Here is a 22,032-nt window from a genome sequence, read left to right as displayed (position 1 = left end):
ATCGCAGAGCAACCTCTGGCTGGGGATTGTCTCTGACAAGTATCTCGCTTCGCAGCCGAGAGGGCGCGTGTCAGGCAGGAATGTGCTGTATGACGTCCTGGCCTCCGGTCAGCACAGCCACAGCTTTCCCCCCTCAGTGTACTGTCTCAGTGTCCTTCTAGATATCAAATAGTCTGATCCTTCTTTTAGCCTTCCTCTGTCCCAGGTGAAGTCTTCACAGAATCCAGTGCCGGCGCTCTCCTCTGCAGCAGGAGGAATGTGCTGACACACAGATATCACTGGACTGGCAACCTACGCTGGAAACACGGTTATTCGAGCCAAGAGGTTTCTTTTGCTGGTGTAGTTTATCAGAGCTACCCAAACAAAGTCAGCTATACTGGAAAGAAAAAATATCCCTCCTTTTGTAGCACTGCATCCACACCAGGGCTTTTTGTTGGCGTAGTTCTCTATCTCGCAGGGATGATGTCTTTGTTTGTTCACACTCCTAGCTGACATAATTAGGCTTGCAAAACTCCCAGCCCTAGCAGAAAAGGGGTCAGCTTGCTTCAGGAGCACTTCCACACACCATTGAGAAACGCTGTCGTCCTGAGGTAGTCCGTTACATCTATTTTCCATCAGTGTAAAAGATCTCCCACAGCACAGAGAAAAAAGCAATCTTAAAAGCTTTGTTTTGTCCAGTCATTTTTGTTAATCCATTATACCTGCTCATGTGCAGACCTTGCTCACAAATTGCCACAGGGTAGAGCTACAGGGCGTTGGTGAAACAAGTACGTGGAATTTGTTTGCGGTTATTCAGGCAGCTGAAGAAGCATGGAAAGAGAACACCATGATCCGATAATTGTGCTTGTTTCGATCCACTGATTGTGTATGTGATGTACAAATCAGGACCCATTAGCTGTTGTAAGGAACACTGAATCAATGTGCTTAAATTACACGCTGCCGTTCATCCTGAACGGATTGTACAAGTGGGGACTTTTTGTCCTTCTGCTGAAGTGCAAATACTGCTGAGAAAAAAAGCGGCAGTGGCTGGGAAGACGTGTAGTGGTTCACGTCAGCGAGGGAAGAGCGGCCAGGTCGGGACGGGTGGGTTTGGGAAGGGGGCTGTCACTCGGTGCCTGAGGCAAAAAGTACTGCTGGAGGATGCCATTAATGGTGGCGAACAGACATGATCCCAGGGTGAAAAGCCTGCATATAAGCTGCAGCGTTTGTGGTCTGTGGATAAAGATAGTGTCCTTTCTGGGAAAAGTATCAAGAAGTCACTTTCTGCATAAGAACAGGAGCCCTGGCTGGATGTCCCTTACCAGCTGCATGATTTCAAATTTTCTGTCCAGTCACAACAGTTGGCTCAAATTAGAGCCCTCCAGCCAACTTACAGGATGGCCCAGATCTTAATTCCCGTCCCTTCACTGCTCCTTTCCTTTTGTGTGACCAAGCACCCCACGCAGGCCACCACGAGGGCTCTGAGGCCTACCGCCGGCACTCCGTGGTGAGCAGTTTCAAGCCTAGAAGCTATTGCCTCTCTTTGAAGCTGAATCGCCAGCCTTTGTGTACTGAGATAGAGAGATTATTTAGATGATGTGCTACTGGAAGGAAAAAGTTTATTTCCCCCTCCACAGACACAGTTTCAGACTAACTAAATTATGCTCAGCATGGGTATTTAGGCTCGGTTCTGCAATATAGCATTGCACCCTGAGGTATGGTGCCTCCCAGTTTGTTGTGATATTAATCTTGGAAGCAAAACAAAATCCTTTACAAAAGATCAATTTAGTGCATCTCCTTTGTCTTGGCAGAAGACAAATTGGAGCTGCAACATCTGTTTTTTTGAAGAGATAGTACTTTTCCACTCTTGGTTTTCTCTGGCAGCTGCATGCTGCCTGAAAGGCTGAAGTGAAGTACTTGTCAGTGGTACCTCTGACACTGAGCAGGATAATGGGCCTTAGAGATGAGCTTAGTATTTCAAAGCACTGGGCAGATTTTAATTATCTTTGCAATTATTGCCCTTAGCCCACCAAGTCGTGTGGATAAGCCACGGGGAGAAATACCGTATCACGCGAACACTTTCATTTAGGGAAAAAAAAAGGATCGTTAGAAGTACTGACTGAAAGAAGAATCCCAAAAAAGTCAGATGGGAAATGAAACTTGAATGCTCAGTAGGGATGGGAATTAATCACAGGGGGAAAAATACCAAGGGATGTGCTGGCTTTTCTCCATCTCTTGATGTTTTCAGATGAAGATAAGTTGTTCTTCTGTAAGAGATGGAGAGATATATATTGGTCAAACATAAGCAATTGGCCTCGATTCAGGCACAACTGAGTGAAATTAAAGGTTTTTGATATAGAGAAGCCAGACCAGACTCTTCTTTGTAGAGCCTTAAGCTCTATAAATCCATGATGTTAACTATTTTCCCTTCTTTATCTAAGGAAAATCCCAAACTGGCAGGTGATACAAGCTGCCCAAGGCCATATAAGAAATTAATGGCAGAATCAGGAATATAATTCAAGAGTTCCTGGCTTTCTGCCCAGTTCTGCAGTCATGCAGCCCTGCGAGATGCTGGCGCTGCAGGGGAGAGGCCGAACCACTTGCTGTCTCTCCCCAGCCACAGCTGCCCGCCATGCCCCTCGCTTGGTGCTGCTGCCATGGCCCGGCACCTGCAGGCAGAATTTCCATCGGTGTTTGGGCTCCTGGGGTGCTCATGTGGCTGCCTGGCTCCGAAGGCTGGAGCAGGGACCTCAGCCCCACCTTCGTGCTGGGCAGTGTAGGCAGATCTCCCCACAGGGTGACTGCCTGATGTCCTCAGGGCACTTGTATGCTTGTCTAGAGGAATTCAGGAACAGGCAAAGACTGTGGCCAGGATGAAGGGCTGCTGCTGGGGACAGTGAACATGCACCCGAAGGGCTGAAGGTCTCCCTGTGTAGGTTTGGATATGGCCAAACTGGAGTCCTGATGCAAAAAAGGAAGAAGGGGCTGAGGGCTGAGAGCCCCGATGTCAGCAAAATGGTTGAGTATATCCTTCAAAATGCATCTTGCTGAATCCCATTAAACACATTCTTCATGCTACACAGGGGCTAAGAGCTTAGCTGAACCAGGGGTTGCCTAAGTGGAGGGCTGTACGTCATTTAAGGTATTATTTTTAAAAAGTCACCTGCAATAGAGTAGATAAGATCAGCTGTTTCCTCATTGTACCTAGGAAATATTTTTATTCCATATAGAAATAAAATTTCAAATGTGAGAAGAGATCCACCAGGAAACAGCGCATCAGGAAATTAGACAGACAGGGTATTTTTGTACTTGTGAGATGATTTGGTACATTAATAGCTATCTGGCAGCCCAAATGTGTCTTGGTGCCATTGGGCCTGGTGACCCTTGTCTCTCTGATGCTTCTGCCAGAAAGCTGTCTGCTTGGGGTGAGTGGGGAGGACTGGACCCATCAGAGAGCAGCGTAAAGATGAGCCGTGCCCAAGGTTTGCCTCTGCTGGGACATCAGTTCAGTGTGGCCACCTCACTTAGCTGCTGTGCTGCTTTCTGGGACGTGACTACCATGTTTTAATTCCGGGATGGAGACATTTCAGCAGAAATCGATCTGGATGTTTACTGTGGATTTTCATCAGGATATCTGATGCACAGCCAGTCCCAAAAACATTTAGCTCACTTGATCCTACCTAAAAGCTTATGGGCACAAGCTCGTCTTTTTTATGGAAATTATTCAGGCATATGTGAGAGTAGGCCTTACCTTGATGTAGCACCTTTGGATTTTTTAGGTTGAAAGCAGTGTAAGTTGTTATCAGATGGATGTCATCTCCTGTGTTGTGCTGGGACTGTGTTCGTACAAAGAAGGCAGCTATTTTGTCCTGCTGGGGTGAGAGCCAATCTCAATCCAAACAGAAATTTATGTCTATTTAAAATGGTTATATCAAGTCATGAACCTTTGAATACGGTCCTTCAAAGGTTTCTTTCAAACACTTTCTTTGAAATGCAATTCTCCCCTTCCCTTTTTCCTTGAAGTTTCTATTCCAAGGTACCTCTAATCTTCAGCAGCTGATAAGAGCAGTCACAGGGGAATTGCTGGAGGGGATCTCCCGGCACAGAGGCACCTGTGAGAGCAGCAGGTGTGACCTCCTGCAGTCCCACTCAGGGTTGGAAAGTCCTCCTCTGTCCCCCTTGCACAAAGGGGAGAGAAATGCTTGCAGCCCTTAACAGGATAATGCAGGTTCCTGGTGCTGTCTATCCTGCTTGCTCCTCTCTGTTGTCCCCCTGAAATCATTCAAGTTTCTGACAAAGGCTCCCAGATCGGGCCATTTTAGTAAAAGAAATTTGAGGGTTTTCTTGTTCTTTATAGGATTCTCTGTGTGTGGAAGGAGACCCCCCAGGTACTTGGCTGAAGGATGGGGAAGGTAACGAAAGGTGTTGGGAATAGCGGGAGGTGGTGAAGGGGCACAGCATCGCAAGCTGGACAGGAGGCAGGGCAGACTGGGAAGTGAGGTCAGGAAGAGCCTGCTTCAGTGCAGTCCTAGTCCCTTACAATTTACTGAGTCCTCCCTAACCCACTAGCTGACTGCTAAGAAAAACTAGATCTGTGGAAGTGGAGAATTACTGATTCTTAGGATTAATCCTGCAGATCCATGGAAATGTGTCTCCATGGCACTGCTGAGCTGTAGTGTCCCAGACTGGAAGAGGGCAGCATATCCTCACGGGTCAGGAAATGCTGTCTTGAGCTGGAAGCTGCAAAATAAAACTGCACAAAGAAGCTATTGAAGCTGTTTCTCAATCCTTTTGGAGAAAAAGCAACAGCTTTCTGCAAGCCAGTTATTCAGAAAGAGGGTGGTCAGGCTTTTCTGTTTGTTTGTTGTTTTATTTTTTATTTTTTAATTTAAAAATCAGGCAGAAGAAGCCAATAAGATACTTACCTGAAACTGCTGCAGTAAAAATGGGGAGCTGGCTGCTTGTTGCATGCTGTGTTCACCATGCAGCCTCTGCCAAGTCATTTGTCTTCTCACTCCCATCCCTAAAAGTTGGAGCAAACCAGGCTTGAAGGGGAAGACATGAGGCTCAGTTCCTCAGATGTCTGGAAAATCCAGTTATAAAGTAATTAAATGGACACAGCACTGTGACATGGATATAGTTTAATTCCAGCAGACAGAGCGAGGAGGGCTATGTGGCTGTGAACGCACCCAGCCAAATGGTGGGAATAGCACAGTAGAAGTCCAGGATTGCCTCAGGACCACAGCCCTGAGATCTGAAAACTGGGGCACCACTTTCTGGCAGCCTCCTGCAGTGCAGCCCGTGACCAGGGGTGATAGAGGTTCTCCCCTGCAGCAGGATGGTGCTGTGCTGCGATGGCTGCAGCACCACGGTCCAGCCCGTTATGCCCATCACTGCCTGCTGCTCCCCTCTGAGCTAAAATCCTTTCCCAGGGTGTGAATCCCCCCTGTTTGCCCCATTAGGATGTGGGGTGAGGCCTCCAAGAGTCGGAAGAGGTGCAGCAGAACCTCACTGAGTGGGGCCAACAAGGGCACAAGAAGTCAGTCAGCTCTGAAATGGGACCTGCTGCCAGAGAACTCACCGTCTGGAGTCATTGCCTGTCTAAGTGGAAAACCATTCATTCGTGCAATTAATTAGTGGGCCTCATAGAAGAGGTTGTCAGTGCTGGGAAAGAAACATAAGTGGAAATATAGGTGGCATCAGCTGGGCAAAGGCAGACCTGCAAATCCAGGCCTGCGGTATCAGAACTTTTCACATTTAAAAAAGAGGCTTTACTCCAGTTGTATATGAAAAATAAAACAGACGTTTGCTGTAGCATGCAGTGAAGAAGAGGGAGATACGTGGGGTACCTGCAGCAACCCCTCCAGCATCCTGCTAAAGGGACCCTTCTCGTTTTAGGGAGCAGGGTGCTGAAATTACTCCCATGGCTTCAGTGGTGAAACGTGAAGGAAAAGTGACAGAGAGGTCGTGTGTCATTTTTATGTTGACACTGCCATTGTAAGTTGGATCTCTGTTTGCTGATACTGTAGAAATGAAAGCAGTATTTTTCTATTTTTTCTCAAACCAGGATTTGCCAAACTGTTTGAAAAATGGCAAGAACATGTCTGATCTTGATTGTTTCCCTACAAAACCACTGGAGCTCTGTTTGCTTGCTGGATGTCCGGAGGCAAAAGAAAAGGAGTGCCTTGGAGTGTGGGGAAATCACATTTCCCATTTTTGGGTGCCACCAAGGCTTGAAATGAATTGTATTTTTTTATGACTAAATAGCTTATTATCCTTTACCCAACCCAAGCCACACTTCCCCAGTTCTTGGCGGAATAACCAGACATGTCATGGGCCAAATAAGGGTCAAAGCATTACCTTTTCTTTCAAACAACATTGCCTCGACCCTGTTGTGTTCAGTGTTTTCATTTATTGCTCTTGAAGCTGAAACACATTCCAGATGTGATTTGCAAGGGCTCCTGAAAGGTCACAGCCAAGTCGAGGTGCTCTGGCTGGCCTGCAGTGACCCCAAGGTGTCCTAGGGTGGGGGGCCCCGCTCCCTGCTGCTGGCCTGGGCCAGGGGGCTGTCGTTGCAGATAAATCCTGACTTCTGCTGCTGCAAGGAGCTTCTCCATCTTTCTGTGAGTGTGAGGAATGTGGGGGTGTGCAGACGCCTCTGCCAACACCTGGTTCGCTTCCTGATGAGTGTGTCGAAGGCAGAGGGTGGACAAAAGGTGCCAGGCCTCGGGACAACAGTTGAAGGGAAGTTTGTGCCTTAAGGAAGGGACAGGAGACCAGATAAATGATGTTTGTAATCTTGATAGCAAGCATTTCGGAATCTTAGCAAGGTTCTTGTACTGTATTTCTGTGTGAGTTTTTTTTTTTCTTAGACGAATGAAAAAAAAGTAAAGAAATTACTTCCTTGATGATATCATTCCCCTCTCAATCCTTTAAGCTCACCAGACCTAAGTAACGACACTGGTGTCTATTAAAAATAAATGGCTGTTTTTTCTGCTACTGTTCCCTCAGGACAAATTCAGGCTCAAAGCATGAAGACAACATAAATTCCCTTCTTCTATGTGAGCACTCTAATAGCCTGATTTTCAAAGGTCCAAGTGCACACAGTACCATGGAAAACCCAGCTGCAAATTCCTACTCCTAGAAACACTTAGGCAAATGTTGTTTCAGCCAGCCTGCTCGTGTGTGCAGAGCTGTCACATCCCTGACTTTGTGGGACTGAGGTTTAGTCCCTCAGCAGCAGCTTTAAGGGCAACGCATGTACTGGTTGTGTTCAGCTCCTCAAGCAGTTGGGCAGATGAGTGGAGTCCTCTGCTACGGGCCAAAGTTTCTGAGTCCTGCCTCATTAGGCTTTGCTGCCCACGCTTGTCAGGCAGGGCAGAGATGCACTGAGCTTCTTAGAGGTTCCACTAGAGAATTTCTAGTATCCAGAATGATTGAACAGGTCTGTAGGAAGACCAAGCTTGATAGGCAATACTTAAGACTCCTTAAAAGATTTCTTTTTCTAAGAATTTGTCCACTTGCCCTTTGATCCCATGTAAACTTTTATTTTTGCTATTACATCTCGTGGCAAGGAGTCCCTGTGTGTTGTGTGCTAAGCTGTCTCCTGTCATTGGATCTGAACCCGCCACATGCAAATCTCTTCTGATAACCTTCTGTTCTTGTTCAGGAAGATGATCGTAAGTTTCCAAGTTCTAGGCTAGATCACAAAATCTGGGGTAAATTCTGCAGACTGAAGTCATAGCTGGAGATTCTTTCTGATAGTCGTGCTGCGCGATCAGCTTGGGGGGCTGAACAGAGGGGCCAGTTACGAACTCCTGAGGAGGTTCCTCAGGAGAAGATTCCCCCAGTGGTTTAGCCAAGGTCAGATGCAGCCACCAGCTATGCCCTGCCCAGTGAAGTACCACAGGCTTCTTGGGAGACTGCTGGGCTCTGTTGGAGTGAGGCCCTCCTGGGTCTTAACCTCCCGGGCCTCTTCCATCTCCGTCTCACCCCCCTGCCCCCTCAGGATTGCTCCCTACAGCACATTTGTGAGATTGCTTCACAGTTAAGGGCTGAAATGACCCAAGTGATTGGGAGCGGGGAACTGCTGTGGCCTCTCAGGAGTGAAATATAGCTTTGTGTCTGCAAAAAGGTTAAAGCTGCTCCCCAGCAAGAGCAACGGAAGGAAATGCCCTGTAGCTAAATTTCATTTTGGTGTACAGTATGAGAACATGTGCAACCCATTACAATAAAGCTCTTGCTGGAAAATGCCTAACCTATGCACTGTAAAACCTAATTAAGGGATTCCTTAAAAAACAAAGTTACCAACCAGTATCAAGGAGTGGATAATGAGAGGCTGCTTTGTGTAATCCAACCCTTTATCTTTAGGCCTTCGGGGTGTCCACGGCCAGGGTCTGTCCCCTTGTTGTTGCTAGGCCTTTATTGTAATCGCAGGCCCCTCTGGCCTAAGAACAACTCAACCATTGCTTGTAAAGTTGGCCTGCTCCACTTAGGTTTCCTAATGGGTACAGCTGACGGTCTCTGAAGATGGATCAGCTCCCTGTGGCCGGGGGGATGGGGTTCCTACAGGCATTGGCTCTGGGTTCGGAGGCCGATGGCGGTACCGTCACTTCCAGTGGGGTTTTTCTCCACCAGAGGGAAGGAGGACAGGGAGAAAGGAAAGAGATAGAGGATGTCTTTCTCTGAGAGCCTCCCCCAGGCCGACTGTGCTGCCTGCTACTTTGCCATCCAACATTAGGTTCTCCAACATGGGTGGGAAGGATGGAAGGCCTTTCCTCAGCACCTGCTGGGGTGCAGTTCCCAGGGGACTTTGGCTCTTAGGACCATGCAGGAATGGAAGAGAATGAAGAAACCATTGCTTACAGTAACAACACTTTTCTAGATGTGTAGACCCAAATCAGTTTTCCCCTGATAATGGATGGGTGCTCAGTGCCATCAAGTCTCCATTTATTTTTGTTTTTTTTTCAGAGGGGCCAGCCACAGCGCAGTAACCACCTAATTCCTGTGCGTGGTGCTGATGCGGACAGGCTCCATCCAGGCGGGTCCCAGCTCCTCACCTTGTCCTGTGCTGCCCTTCAGAGCCTCTCAGGGACTCCCTGCCTCCTTCACAAACCAGACAAAGCCACTTAAAGGAGCCTGGGATTTTGGTGTAGGGTCTGACACATCCTCGTGCCCCATCTGAAGAAGAGAGGGTGAGGTCTACCCTGAGGTCCTTGGCACCAGCTGAGCTGGGACTTGCTTGGGACTTCATGGATGGACACATGCTAGAGATGTGTTGCTAGCACTGAACAAGGGCAGATTTATTTGCAGGCCAGGTAACATGCAAGCACTCTTCTTGCCCTCAAGCTCACAGCATTATAAAGTGTTTCCTGTTGTGGTCATGGCTGTTAACAGCGGGTCAGAACTAAAAGCTCCCAATTTTTACACAGGGAAAGCCAACAGGAGCAGAGGCCGAGCCCTCTGTTATCATTGTCTGCATCTCCCCCTTTCCAGCCCAACGGCTGAGCCCGAGAGCTAAGCTGAGTTTTACAATATCTGTAATTAGTCATTTTTATGGCGTGCTCATTTGCAATATTCTAGGTAAAGATCTGTCAGTGTTTCCATTATATACCCTTCTGTTTGCAGTGGTTTATAACCAGGCTATAAAAACACACTCTGGGGCAAAGCTTGCCACATAAATTCTCAGCAGAGAGCCTATTTTTGTTTTGGTTTTGTTTTTGTTTTGCTCTGTCACTTATAAATATGACTTTTAAATGTCCTGTAAATATAGAAAAAATCAGGTGGCTTCTTCAAGCGTGTGTTTAACCAGGTTTCAGTTTAGCAGAAGCATAGTGCTAAGGGGATTAATTTCTGTGGCTTTTGGGTAGCCGAAGAATGAGAAGTGTACTATAATTGAACTGAAAGACTATCTGTAAACTAGCATCTGGATTTAGAGCTCTATTTACCACACAAACCGTGCTGAAATCGCTGACTCTATAACTCCTGGAGGGCAGTTACTTTGCTCTACATTCAGCCCTGATACTGCACATACAGACGCTCAGCTCCAAGGACTATATCCAGTGCTCCGTTTTTACCCCTGCACATCCAAAGAAGGAGTAAATTTTAAATGAAATACAAACAGCATACAAACAGAAGGCTTGGTAGATAAATAGAAGAATAGATTTTCAGTGGGGATTTTGGGTAGATGAGCATTTGACCATGTCCACATACCTATAGGGCTAAAAATCTTACTAATTTCTAGTGTGATTGGAAACATAAATTCAGATCGGTGTTTAAGGTTTTCTGTAAAATAACAAGAAATTTGAATGCAAGGAGTTTTATGACATAAAAGCATTACACTTCATCTGTCAGGCAACATAAGCGATCCTCTCACTTGGTGGTGGCATTGCTTTATAGAAAGCTGTCTCCACTTCCAGCGATTAGGGGTAGATGAGCTACAGCACCCAGCTACTTATCCCCGTGGTGTGCCGAAAGCTGCCCTGGCACAGCCAGCCAAGTGCCAGGAGAAAAAACTCCTGGTTGCAAACAGCAGCTCCTCACAGGGGAAACACCGAAGGAGTCGTTGGCTTCAAGGACACAAGATCAGTTAAGAACGTTTTCAGTGTATTGAAGGCCAAGTTTTGCAACTCTTTCCCTGCATAAAATATAAAGAACTGATTTATCTCCCTCAAGAGCAAGGGCTACAAAATCTGCTCCTCATCTTCTTTTGATGATTTTGCGGTGTGTTTCTCTGATCCTCAGTCTGATCCTTTTAATTTCAAAAGCTTTAATCAAAACCTCTTAACAATGCACTCAGTTAATGGTTTGCGGTTCACATTTAATTCTGATTGATTTTTTAAAAGGATTGTTGCATTAAGATGCTATGGCTTCTGTTTGAGTGATTCATTAATATATGCCTGGGATGGCACAACCCCAGTCAGACTGAAGCTTTGTGCTGACAGACCACTAAAATAATACCCCGTGTGTGACTTCCCAGGGAGTAAATAAAGAGAGCTTTTACCAGGGAGACCTTAAACCCTTATCATATCATGCAAGAGTGCTCAGTTAAGGCCTGGAAACCCATAGGTATAACACTTAGGTGTCCAATGGGCCGTTCACCACTCGCTCCGTGCCTTTCTGCTCACAGCTTCAGGGTGGACTTTGGGTTCCCTGGGTCTGGGCCGAAGCTGCCTATCAATTTGTATCGGCGTGCAATTAAACTGGGGCGAGCTACTGCCAGATGAATTAAAATAATAGGATCTGGTTTTCAGGTTTAATGATGGGATTAGTGAGCGAGGACCAATTTTGCAGGAATGCTGCCTTGTCAGACGGAGGAGAGGGGCTGCATGTGATTGCGTTTAACTGGGCTTTACTAGAGGCAGTTGGCTGGTGTCTGAGAGCTGGTCTGCTAGCTGCCCTGAATATAAAAAAATTGAGTAACTGCCTTATTTTTTATTAACTGAAATAGAGATCTGATTGCAAAAGCCCAAACAATGCAGAAGATCAACAGTTTAAGCAGTTTAAAAACCCAGCTTCTTCCTTTCACCAGGGCTCTACTGTCCCAGCATCTCAACAAACATATGAGTCATTTGAAGTTGTATTATCCTTTCAAAATTGACTTTTGGCATTTGTTTCTTCAGAATCAAAAATATCACTCATTTCCTCCAAGCTTCTCTCTTAAGCACATTTGCCAAGAATCATGGCTAGCATAGGGAAGAAATTAGATTTACTTAAGGAAAAAATAATGTCTCTGTCTTGGTTGATCTAAGTGTAATGAGCTGATGCTAAAGGAGGGTTCAGAAAGGAACTGCCTGGGACCAAATTAGTCTTGTTTTATCACGGAAATGAAGCAGGTGGCAATCGATTTTTATACAGAAAAATAAAAATGGTTATGAAAGTTTATCGTCCTTCATCCTCACAGTGATAGGAAAGGCCATTCCAGGAACCACGGGGGAAAATCTGGGGGACTACGTAGAGGTGAGGTAGCAAAACCGTCCGTGCAGGTTTCTGCACATGGAATACATGAAATGGCAGGTGCCTGCCAGCAGCCTCCTGCCCGCAGGGCACCAGGCACCGGTGTTTGTGCTGCTGGGCATCGCTCGCAGGGAGCCAGGCAGCCATGGAGCTGAGAGACAGGGATTAGAGCATGCACAGAGCGGGTAACGCTCTGCAAAGGGTGCCCAAAGACATCTTTTCTTCCCTTTGCGGTGGGGTGTACTGACATAACGAAGGATCTGTCACTCATGGTGCAACTGTTGTCTTTACAGAAACACTCGGCTGTGGCCTTTTATCTCAGCTGGATGGCTCTAGGGCCCCTTACAGCCCTCTTGCAGAGCAGGGTGCTATTTAAATCTGTCTGCAGTGTAACAATGGAGGGGGAGGAGGAGTTCTTACTAAAGGTTTTCTACTGATTTGGGGGGAGGAATCCCTGAGTTGCTGAGGAAAGTTCCATTTTGCATTTTCTTTTAGTCTCTTGATCAAGGTACTTAAAGGCCTCTCAGCACCTTCACACCTGAGTGCCCCTGACATTGCTGCACCAGGGCTGTTTGGGCAAGGGAACATTGCACAAGAGGGCAGTGTGGCACGTGCAGGTCATTAAAAAAAGAGCAAACAGTGTCTGTTTCTGCCAAATGTAAGGACTTCTTTTAGAACAAATGATTTTTTAAAAAATATTTTGCTTTAAAGAGAGATCTGAACATTTTTTTACAAAAGGGTCAGAAACTTGAGGTAAGGAGACGTTCCCTTTCAGCTGCAGCTGAACGACAAACTATTCTGTTAAACACTTCTGAAAAGATGTCTTTCTCTTCCAAATGCATCTCTGCTGTAAGTTCATGTGAGAAAGGAGCTGGCTGGCTTGGAGTGGGGCAGATCTGGGAACTGTCTTCTCCAGGTGACCACTTTGAATTTACCCCATGATGGTAGAAATTAAAACCTCTTAAAAGTCCTGTAAAATGAGTCAGTCTCAGCCCAAATCCCAGAATAACTTTGTCCACATCAGTAGAAAGTGATCAAAATCGGTGCTCTTGCTGGCTGTCCCTAAAGAAAAGTCCTGGACTAAATGAGCCGTGAAAACAGAGCTCTTTCACTGTGCTTCATCCAGCCAAGCATTGCACCATATTTTTTAGCAAAGCACTGTGGAAGTTTGTTCTGGGTATCTGCAGAGTGCTTACATCTTCACAACTATCCAGCAAACCCCTTTAAGGGGGCCTAAATCTCCATATGCAAGAAGATAATTCCCTCCTGTACTATACCTCATGCCACGGACCTGAAAGATGGAGGGAGCATTGCACCCTGGAAGCAAATGAAAAGATTAAAAAGCACTGAAAAGGTGTTTGTGTAGGATCTTCTCTGATATTTCTGTCTCCATCATGTACATTCGTGACTCGTCAGTGCAAAATTATTCACCATGGCCCTGCTAAAATCTTGATCCATTTCACATTCCCTTTTCCCCAAAGGACTCTTCATCTCTGTTCAGCTCAGTAGCTTGAATTAATATTCAGATATTCTTGGTTATATCTGTTAACTTGGAATCTGTTAACTTCTCCATCATTTTTAAGGAAGTTCACTCTTGGTCTTTTGATACACCAAGCTGCTGCGGTAGTGAAGTTTAAGGAAGCCTGACCTTCCTTGTTAAGCTCGGGGAGGGGAACACAAGCTCAAAGGAGGCAGGTGGTGGCATTTTGGATACTCTTCCTTCCTAAAACAGGAAGCAGCTTTCAGCTGGGGATGCCCCAGAAAAACCACGAGCACGCAGCTGCACCCTAGGGTGCACCTTTCCCTTCTGCTTGCCCTTGCTGAGCAGAGAGCTGTCAGGTGGCTGGCGGGACAGCTTTGGGTGTAACGAAGAAGTAGCCTGGGAAAACATCACACCAGAGCCGTTTTCCGTAAAAACGTTCTTCTGAGGCTCCAGTCCGGGAGGTGAGAACCGATGTCCTGTTTTCCCGGTGACAGGCGGCCCACTGGAGAGAAATGCTGGGTAGCACCAGGCAGCTGGAACGGCAGTCGTGCATTCCTGGTAGGAGCAAGACAATAAAACTTCCTCGCGTCTCCAAGGCTCCGCAGCTTTCTGATGTCAACAACAGCAGCAGGAGGCTTCAGGCACGTTCCCGGCAGCTGATCATATTTATCAAGTTCATGTTGTTCTTTTTTTTTTTTCTTTTTTTTTTTTTTTTTTTCTCCCCCCTTAAATACCAAGGTCCGGGAGCCACGAGATGGCCAAGTTCCAACTCCGGCCCCTTTGAGCATAGAGAAATGTGTGCTGGGGGCTGGAGCAGGGACATGCTTTCTCCATGTGAGCCAAAGAACAAACAGCAGAGCCCTCCACGGGGACAGATTGTTGACATGTTTATGATGATGAAGTGGGGTAGAGCTCTCAAAGGGGGATGCTAGAAATGAAGAAGTAAAGTGTGGCACTGCTGAGGGCCTATATAATGCTAAATATTGTAGGAAACTGCAGTTTCTTCCTATTTGTGACCGCTCCACTGAGCAGTTGGAAAAGTCCCTTCCCAGCCGTACATCACGCGTTCCCCGTTTGGAGCTGTAGCTGTAACAACAACAGCAACAACCCAGCAGGCGCCAGGAGTACGGAGTGATGGGGCTGAAGTTACAGGGACTGTCACCATAATTTATAGCCCTGCTCGAAAAGTGTGAAAGATATGATGCTATGTGCCTGGAAATCCTACCCAGAGGACAGCTTACAGATGCTAAGTGGGTATTGGAATACCCTGGCTGGCTGGGGCTTGCCATTACGCTTGGGGTCACAGGCAAAAGCACTTCATCTTCCTCTGCATGTGCACATGTGTGTCTGCACTGTGGGACGGGCCCTGGATCTGCTGCCCAAGGTCAAACCTCCCACCTGGCATCTGAAGGGGAGAAAAAGGATGAGGGAGCTGGGTTAAGCTCTCCCGTGTGGCGATGTGCCTTCTCCTGTCTGCAGCAGCCCCGATGGGCCACTCATGGCTGGCTCGGTGGCCGGGCTTCCCCTAGGACCAAGCTGGTGAAAAGACAGCAGTGGAGTGCTCACCTCAGCCCTGGAGCTCGCCCTGCTGTGCTGCAGGCCGGCTCGGTGCAGCCAGATGGGGTTTGGGTACCATTCTGCAACCACGAAGCACCTCGTGTTGGGTGTGACGTGCCAAAAAGGGAGTGAGTGGCAGTGTGTCCGTAGCCAGGTCTGGCCGGAGGTGGTCAGCTGGGACAGTGTCCAAGCTCTCAGCACTGTAAGACTTCTGAAGGAGTCTTCGCTTGTGTTTGGTCAACTCAGAAGGTGAGAAGGGGAAAATTTGGATCTGTTTCCTCTTACCTGTGTAGACATGAGTTTAGAAAAAGCAAGGGACTTCTCCCAGAAGCTCCAGTTCCTTCTGTGGGGTTACGCACAAGCCGAGCAGCCCCAACCTCTGAGCCTCTCAGCCTGCTCAGTGCTGCAGAGCAGAAAAAAGAAAAGCGAAGCAGAAATGCGTGTTCACAGGCATCACTGGAGCTGTTATCTTTTGTGAATCCCTGCTGGCTGAGTCTGAGCACACCTTGTCTGGGGCCAGAATGGCTTTCACCCTGAAGAAAAAAAAAAGAAAACATCTTTCTCAGACAATATTTCAGTGTCTTAACCTGCCGCGGGCTTCCCTCTGGGCCTCTTGGATGTATGAGGTGGGAGCTGACGGCTTTGCCTCGGTCTGAATTCTGCTGCTACTGTGCTGGGGGCTGTGTCCCCCTTGCCGGGCTCATGGGCTTCGGGCTGACGCTTTTGCTCTAAAAGATAGGGGTGGTTTTTTTCAGAAAACATGTTTCTGGGCTTTTTCTCCCTAGGAGAAAATTTAACTTCTCAACAATTAAATGAAATTGTCTGGGGGAAAGGGTTGTTGGAAGGGGGAGCTCTCAGAATAACAGATGTCCCCACTTGGTTGTCTTTGGTTCTGGAAATCTTTCCTGACACAAATACTTTTGTCTGGACCAAAAAGGATTAGCACGACTTTCTCATTACTTATGGAATTGAACTGGTTTTTGATGAAATCTTAGAAAAGATTACCATTGAGAAAGTTCATGTGTATTATATGGTAGGACCACAGTCCTCCTGCCAGGGCACACAGGGGCTCATGGGGCCAGCCTTGTCCCCGTCTCCCTCTCTCCTGAGCCCAGAGGTGCCTGGTGTCTCCTGAGCCCTCACTTGGATAAGACCTCACTGTTTGCTGCCTGTCTCTACTGCTGCTCTCTCAAATTTTACTCAGTCCAATTCGTTAGGATTTACAAAATCACCATAGATGTTTACCAGATGGAAGATCTGCTTCATTTATGCATGTTATCTTCATCTCCATGTTAAGGAGCTTTATCCATTTCCCATAGCCCTTTAGCAGGCGTGTTCACGCTGAGGATGATATCCTCCTTCCTGTACAGTAATATTTTCCCAATACTTAAACTCTCAACGTGTCCCAAAGGTATCAGACTCATCTTTCAGACTCCGATACAAGTGCATTTGTTCCAGCTTAAAACTTGAGGATTGATCCTTGGTGTAAGTGCATGTGACAATTTCCTCCCCTTTCTGGGCAGCAGTCAGATGTTCTTACCGTGTTGAACAACAACACATTATTCCACATAGCAATTAAACACTGTGGATAACTGAGTTGGGAAACTCACTGCCACAGAACTTGGTGTGGAGGCCAGTAGTTTAGATGTGTTTGGAGGGACTGCACAAATTCTGGACACAGGGGCACTAGAAACAAGCACTCAGAGGGCTCTGGGTGGCAGATTACTGGAAGGTGGCAGAGAGAGAGACATCAGGACCATGATCATGCCATGGGCATTTGCTGTTGTTGACTGTCGGGCCTATATCTGAACCAAAGAGCAGCACTTCTGTTCTCAGTATATAGTCAAGTGACGCATTTTCCCCTGAAAGCAGAATAAGCTATGGCATTTCATCCTTACTGCCGTGTGGCAGCACCTGTATTTCTGTCTCTGCCTTTGGTCCGCTGATGTGTTATTCTTCATTGGTAAGAGCACATCTGCCTTGCTGCAAGCCACGGTGTTTGCATTGCCACTTGCTACCTACCAGCATCTAGCCCCACTGCACGGCTCCCGATTTTCCCATTTGTGGCTTCTTCCAACTCTTGAACATTCCCGAGCTATCGACTCGAGGTCCAGCCTCACATCCCAAAGCCCTACCTGGTATCAGCAACCACCAAATTGTTTCAGTTCAGTCCAGCTCTTTCCAGGGCTGTGCATGGGAAGCAACACGTGAAAGGCCATAATAAACTCACTGCTTTCTTTTCCTCTCTCCCTCTGCCTTTTGTGGCATCTCCTGTTTTATGATCTTCTTTGAACTGTAGCGTTTCTCCCAGATTTTTTATGATTTAGACCTAGGTTATTTTGGTAATTCCTTCACCTTTTAAGAAACATGACTGCTGAGGACTCTGCACCCTCTGTTTGTAGTCCTATCAAGCCAAAATCCTCCCACACCTGCCTGTATGAGTGAATTTCTCAGCTGTATTTCCATGCTGTTAAAGGCCCTCTATGAGCCCCAGAGGCACAGAAGTGTCACTAACCATGTGTCCAATGTCTTGCAGGAGTGTGATGCAAGGAGAATTCAGACCTCCCACAGGGCAGCAAAGGGCATTTTAGCATATCCATGTATCAGGCCAGGAGCCCGTAAATCCAGCAGGAGTGGTGCTCCAGGATGCCTGTCTGGCTCTGTTTTCTCCGACCCCGCTGGTGCTGGTGGCTCCATGTTACTCTCTGCGTGTTTTAAATTTCAGACCTGATTTGCTAGAAGAAAGTCGCCAAACAGAAAATCTGACAAACAAACCACAGAGAACATCTGATCTGATCAGAAAATACATAAGCCTGTTAGTGAGTGTAGGCACGGCAAGGGCTAGCATTAATGGGGAACATATTTGTTATTAAATCCCATCCACATAAGCCAATCTGAAACAGATGTGGATGTTAGTGGTATTAATAAGTGGGCAAGCTCCAGGGATCCTGAAGGTACTGCTGCATGGGGGGAGAAGGGGCAAGGACACGTCTTTGCTGTCACATGGGTTTTATAAGGAAGGGCTATATTTTAACACCATGCCTTGCTTTGCATTCCTTGCTGGGACTGAAAAATGCAGGATACAGAGAGAGGGGCGCTGGGTTGGAGCGGAGACAGCTGCCTTTGGGACGGGAAGGATAGAGACGGGTGGGAAGGGAACCAGGTTCTCTGCCCTCCCTCTGAGGGCAGCGGGTGTCTGGTGGAATGGTCCCAAACAGTCCTGCCAGGGCCAGGAGGGTGAAAGGTTAAAGTGTGCTCAGGAAATTGCAGACAGTAAGAGCTGCAGCGATGTAAGGGGCGTTGCTTGTGTATAAAAAGGGCTTTCAGAGCAATTCGACTTTGTCAAATCTGACAAAATTGCCAATACATGCATTGTCCAGTCCTTTCTCTAAAGCAGGAGGATTCTGGACCTTTCCAAGACAATGTTACTAGGGTTTTGAATATTGCAAGCCCCTAGATTTTACCTAGCCACCTTCTGTGAAACAGCTGACCACTTTTTTGGCTGATAGTTAAAAAAAAAAAGGAGAAGCAAAAACTTCAGCCCAAGGCAGACACTTGGCATGGAAAATTGCAGCCCAAGTGGTTTTAAGTTTGACAAAGTTATTAGCAATTGAAAACAGGGCCTTATAATTGGAAATGTTTGGCAAGCTTAATAATAGGTTGTGCTACCAGCCCTGCCTCTTAGATGTGTGCATGTACGGGGACGTGCATGCACCCGGCACGAAGGCATGCGTTTGTGTTGGGTTACTTCTGGCTGCAAACAGGCACACACAGCGGCACACCGGTGTCCTGCACTCCCAAGACACCGCTTTTATTCACCTCTCTCTTCTCAACCTTAATTCTTCAAGTTTCGGTTGTCCTTCCTCCTCCTACTGTAATTAAAAACAGACTGCAAATGCTTCTTGTCCTCACTGGAACAAAACACTGACTCTTCTCATGCTCTAAGAATTAATATTAAAAAGGAGAATTCACAATGGCTTTGGGGTGGCACACAGCCAACTTCCAGGGTGCTGGGAAAGCAGCAGAGATGCTTCATACCTCCGTTTTCCTCCTGAACGTCGCAGGGAGAGTGGGATTTGCTTCTTTTCAGTCTACGTGCACGTGCCTGGGGCTCTTTGCGTGCCAGCAGCTCATCGGGCGGAGATGGCAGCTTTTTGGACAGCACCTACCTGGGTAAGGAGTGTCCTGGCTGGGCTGAGCCGGCCGGCCCCGTCCGCTGTTGGTCTTCATTAGGGCTCTCTGCGGTGTGTGCTGCTGCTCCATCGGCGTCCCAATAAAGGTTCAACTCTCGATTACCACAAGCCCCGCTGCAGCCAGGAAACGACGTCAAGTTGAGTCATCATATTGTTTGAATTACACCAATATGAAAATACATGCAAGCCACGGGGAGCCAGCATTTTCCCTTCTATATAAAATGGGGTTATGACCATATTAAAAAACACAACAAAACCTACCAGCTTTTAACAGGAGATGGTGGAACGGAGGGCTTAAGTGATGCCGAGAAGTCCAAGCACAAAAATAATTACGTTGGAAACAAGGGCCTGCTCTTTCTTTTGCTCAGCCTCGTTTTGACCCCTGCTCCTGTCCTCCCTGCATCTTCTCCACTGCCTTTCATTTTGGGGAGGGCAGAAGAGCGGCTTTGGGCTGCGGCTGCTGAGTGGAAATGCAGCACTGTCATCGTTCACAAAAGGGAAGCAAAGCTGAGATTCAGGTAGCAAAGAAGTGGCTGGAAAGGAGGCTCTTCTCCAAGCCTCCAGGTGTTTATGCAAGAGACAATGTCACTATTTTCCCAAACTCTCCTGTAAACTACAGAGACATTTCTCTGACAAGGGAACATTTCTAAACCAACACAGAGCGGATCTCTGGCTCTTTACACCTGGACAACCCAAACTCTTTTTATTTTCCCTTGTATTGGCACAGAACAATGGGGTGAAAAAGAAGCCTTCACCCTGCTCGTTGAGACTGTCAGACCCGGTCCGTGCTGTACAAGACCACCACCAGGGCACACTGAGGCCAAGGGGAAGAAGACTCGTTTGTCTTCCTATCTCACACGCAAAGAGGAAGCCTGGGCACCCTGGTAACCGTGCCTTTTCTTGAGATGACAGAAAGCGCCACTGCTAGGCTGGACTTCACCGTCCTTGCATGCAGGTGAGCACAGCTCACAAGTTGTGTTCTTTGCACTTTGCTACTTCTCTCCTGACTTCCAGTCAGACCTACTTGCTGAATCTGAACCGAGTCAGGTTTTTGGATGCTGCTGAAATCCCCCGAGAGTCTTCCTACTTCTTCAGAAGCACAGCAGCTTGTGCACTGCGCCTTATACTGGATATTAATCATTTGTTTTTAACTCTGTTTTGTTTTAACTCTGTTTGTTTTTAACACAAGGATCCGATAGGCTCGCAGCTCTGGGTTTAAGGCGAACATGCCATGCTGAAAACCAAAACAGCGCCTTCATCCCTTTCAGGCTCCTTGTTTGTTTCAGCGTTATGAATGGTGTTTGCATGCTTTTTAATCATCTCGGCTCAAGGAGTTTGAGTCCTTTGCTGTTAGTAATTTTGATATATTGCTACCATGCTACACACCGAAAGTATTTCTACTTTCTTACCTCCACATATGTATGCAGTCAGGAACAATTACTAATGTCAATCGTGTCTGCTTGCTAGCTTGCTTTTTTTTCCCTGTTGGTTGTGCTGTAAATCATTTTCACATTTACAACATTAAGAAGGCGCTCTGAGCAATCATTCTTGTGGTCAACAAACTGTTACTGCTTCTCAAGTGTCATGGGTCACTACTTAATTACTGGATTTCACTCCCAGTTAAAACCATTAATCTTGTCTCCACCACCTTTCTCTGGGCCTCTCAGCCCAGTGTGTTTTATGTTAGGCACACGTGACTCAAAATGATTATTATTTTTTTTTTTTTCACAGCAGCAGCAGTTCTATAGCCAGGATTTCTGGGCTTGATAAGCAAAATCATCCAGCAGAGGCTTTCTCTGGGCTGAGCTGCTATAAGCTGAGCCTTTCGGCAGAGAGCAGGGTTTTTCAAACGGATGCAGAGATGCTGAATGCAGTGAAAAAGAAGTAATGGGGGAGCTCAGCGGTGGTGCTGAGCTTGCACACAGCGATGCCACCTTGGCCATGGGAAGTCCCCAGGCTTCACACCCTGGGAGGAGAAGGGATTTTTGCTGTGCACTGTGCTCTCAGCAGCTGCTCTCGGCCACTGCCTGAGGCTGGCACAGGCAAGAGCATGAAAGGGGAAGACACGGCAGCCTGGGGAAAGCAGACATTAATTTATGGGTCCTAAAGGTTCATCGGGAGTTGAACTTGTATGTGGAAGATTACTCATGCCGTCACTTCAAGAGTCAGCCTCTGCTCTCGTAACTCTGCCCTCGGGCAGGCTGGAAGCCCCTCTGGATGGCCCGACTCCTCCCCATCTGCTCTGGCATCGATGGGGATTCATAGGTGTTATGTGAGACAGAGAAAGGCTCCCCTGTTGTTCCCTACGTGAAACTGCAGCGAAAACATATTGAGAATTATAAGTACAAAAAAATGGAACATAGGGGCTACAGAAACCAAACAAAGCTTGTTTCATGGGCCACATCCACAGTGTGTTCATACAAAATGCCACATGAATCGCACTTAATTTGCTGCAGAATATATTTTGCTATTTCAGCAAAAGAAAAAAAAAAAAAGGAAAAAAAGAAGAAAGCCTGTGGAGGACAAGAGCTTTGCTGCATGCTAGCTGTAAAAGTTCCATAAATGTGGAATCTATTAAAACCATTATTTGTTTATGATGTGAAAGTGATTAGTCTGTTCCAAAAGCAAAAACATGAAAACACCAGGCGTTGGGACTCTGGGGCTGAATAGCCACTGATTCTTGATTATAGTAATTTATATAATGTGAATCTTTATTATATGTACTATTACTGTAGCACTCGGTTGCCTTGGCCGAAATTGGGGTCCCCTTCACGTCATCTAGGGAACACATTCCCTGCCCTGAAGAGCTTCTAAGCGGACAAAAGCTGGACAAAGGAGCATGAGAGCACCTCTGGTTTGCAGCTG

The 22,032-nt window shown here is 46.9% G+C and overlaps 2 long non-coding RNA genes across 3 annotated transcripts in view; one reads left to right on the top strand and one right to left on the bottom strand.

Annotated features, from left to right (window-relative positions):
• The window catches only part of LOC308199117, a 369,069-nt gene that overhangs the window by 107,705 nt on the left and 239,332 nt on the right, over window positions 1-22,032 (top strand). The gene's annotated exons all lie outside the window — the stretch shown is intronic.
• Window positions 9,179-20,318, bottom strand: LOC308198863. 2 transcript variants are annotated; one of them, XR_013954251.1, is made up of 3 exons: window positions 18,794-20,318; window positions 17,490-17,709; window positions 9,179-15,507 (listed from the first exon to the last, which is right to left on the bottom strand). It is a non-coding gene; the product is annotated as an uncharacterized lncRNA (long non-coding RNA). The 2 variants fall into 2 exon arrangements; XR_013954252.1 differs by having other exon boundaries at window positions 17,490-18,915; window positions 19,013-20,318.

Source organism: Anser brachyrhynchus (assembly GCF_964034855.1).
Source record: "Anser brachyrhynchus genome assembly, chromosome: 8".
Taxonomy (NCBI): Eukaryota; Metazoa; Chordata; class Aves; order Anseriformes; family Anatidae; genus Anser; species Anser brachyrhynchus.
Note: the sequence above shows the minus strand (reverse complement) of the source record. Positions and strands in the feature narration are given on the sequence as shown.